This window comes from Dama dama, chromosome 7, assembly GCF_033118175.1.
Source record: "Dama dama isolate Ldn47 chromosome 7, ASM3311817v1, whole genome shotgun sequence".
Taxonomy (NCBI): domain Eukaryota; kingdom Metazoa; phylum Chordata; class Mammalia; order Artiodactyla; family Cervidae; genus Dama; species Dama dama.
This window is the reverse complement of record NC_083687.1, coordinates 15,553,188-15,555,847: the sequence shown is the minus strand read 5'-3', so window position 1 is coordinate 15,555,847 and position 2,660 is coordinate 15,553,188.

Genomic DNA, 2,660 nt, shown 5'->3' with positions numbered 1-2,660 from the left:
GGTAGGAAGGGGCGGTGCCTGAGGCTCCACCCACACCTGGCTGACCTTCCCTTCCCCGCCCTCTCCGCCACCCCCGTGGGCTCAGCGCTCCGAGAATCCGCCTCCCCTCTTAGCTAGTGGCAGCCTCTCTTCCCCTTTCCCAGCAGAGTCAGCGAGGCGTGCTCTATGCAGAAATATGGCCCAGTTTGAGCTTACCCTCACCTGGGGGTGCCTTGAGAAGAGAAAGCAGTGCCCCCTGAGGGAAAGCGGTTGGGCTAGTTCTGCACCAACCCTGACTGGACTTCGCCCTCTCTGGGTCTCAGCCTTCACACTGATTCAATGCAGAGGTTGGGATAAATCCGTTTGTACCAACCAAAGGCTTGTGAGAGCCCAAGGTCTCCCAAAGTCTTCCTTGTTGTTGTCGTTCAGCGGCTTAGTCTTGTCTGACTCTTTGTGACCCCATGGACTGCAGCACAACCAGGCTTCCCTGTCCTTCACTATTTCCCAGAGTGAAGTCTTCCTCGCAGGGGACTTTTTAAGGAGATGATGGCGTCTAGTCCAATTCTATTTCATACAGTTTTACTAAATTAAAAAATCATTTTCCTCACCCTTTCTAATTAGAAGGCCTTTCTAATTTAGGACACAAACCCAGAAGTCATAAAAAAAAGAAGCTCGATAAATTCCACTCCAAAAAATTATACATATATATTTCAAAATTTTCTGCATGACAGAAACTATGATAACAAAACTGAAGGATAAACAACAAACTTGAAAAAGTATTTGTGGTTAATGTCATAAACATACAGCTAATTTTCCCTCGTAAATAGTCACTCAGTTGTGTCTGACTCTTTGTGATCCCATGGACTGTAGCCTGCCAGGCCCCTCCATCCATGGTTTTTTCCAGGCAAGAATACTGAAGTAGGTTGCCATTTTCTTCTCCAGATCATAAATAAGGAGCTCCTCCAAATCAGTTAAAAAAAAAAAAAAAAAAAACCTACAGTCCTCAATAGAAAAAAATGAACAAGGGATATCAACAGACAATCTGCAGGCGGAAAAAAATTCAAATGACTCAAACATTTGAAAAGATGCCAATCTCACCTGCAATAAGAGAACTGCATATTTAAACTAGCACTAACATACCACTTCCACCTATCAGATTGGCCAAGATCAAACATTCATCAGTACGTACCCTGAGTTGGCAAAGATGTGTAGAAACAGCACTCAGATCTTTCTGCTGAGCATGTAAATTGGAACAAACCCTCTGGAGAACAGTCTGGCAACAGCTATTGAAATTATAAATGCATGTTGAATTCAACCCTGTAATTCCACTTTGCTGTTGTAGTTTTTACATTTAAAACCACCTAACCCTATTAACTGCTTAAAAATAAATTAGAACAAATTAAAAAGCTTCCCCCAGAGCAATGGGCGTACTTACTGAGTGAGCAAGTAGTTCTTGTGACTGGCCTCTCCAGGGCACAGCTTCTTACTCAGCAGCACATGATAGTCGATGTGTATTTTTTGACCATTAAACAACTTTAAATAGTTTTTCAATACTGTCATTTATCATTTTATGTCTAACCACAATGGCTGGTTGGTTAGTAAGGAGAAAGAAAAAATACTGATGCTGAAGCATAGCAACTTCACGAGGAATCTTGAAATTTGCCTCAAAGTGTTCATCGCCAGGTTTATAATTTGCATTCATCTTTGATTGAAATTATTGGGTTGGCCAAAAAGGTTGTTCGATTTTAAGTGAAAATACAAGACATATTTTTCATTTTCACCAAGAACTTTATTGAGCAACATGTTCACTAACTAAAAGAACTTTTTGGCCAACCCAGTATTTAAAACACAACAAGACATCTTGGATTCTTCCAAAAAAAAAAATTTAAAACAAAGCAAATGCTGATTTCTTCCAATTCGGCTTTGCTTTTATTGGAAATGGAGACTGTATAGTGTTAAATATGGAGACATGCTTAGAAAAACCAGCCTGAAAGTTTCTCTCCCACTGAGTAGAAACCAGGCTTAAAATGTATGGCAGGGAACCTGTTGATTATTCATGACGGAAAATGCAAGAATTCCATACACCATGTCCTGAAATTGTTGAAGTTCTAACATACAAAATAGTATCAATCCACTTTTAAATACATTCAATCCCTATCTAAACATGATATAATTTACCATTTTGAAGTTATCCAACAAATCATGTTCTTCCTTAGATAGTAAGCAGCAGTCACACTGGAAAAACTCAACATTAGTCTTTACACATTATGTGGCTCAAGTGGTAAGGAATCTGCCTGCAATGTGGAGACCTGGGTTTGATCCCAGGGTTGGGAAGATTCCCTGGAGAAGAGAATGGATACCCACTCCAGCATTCTTGCCTGGAAAATCCCATGGACAGAGGATCCTGGTGGGCTACGATCCATGGGGTTCACAAAGAGTTGGACATGACAGATTTACTAACATACACACTTTAATTAAAAATGAACTCTACTATAAAACTTTAATAATACATCTCTTATATATATATATATATATATATATTTTACTGAAAAACACTTAAATTTTAAAAAGTGCTGAAATGCCCTTTAAAACATTTTTTTTGGCAATTCTCAATATGTATTAGTGTTGAAAATGTCAGAAACTTTTAAATAAATGAGTAATGCTATCCAACTTATGACATT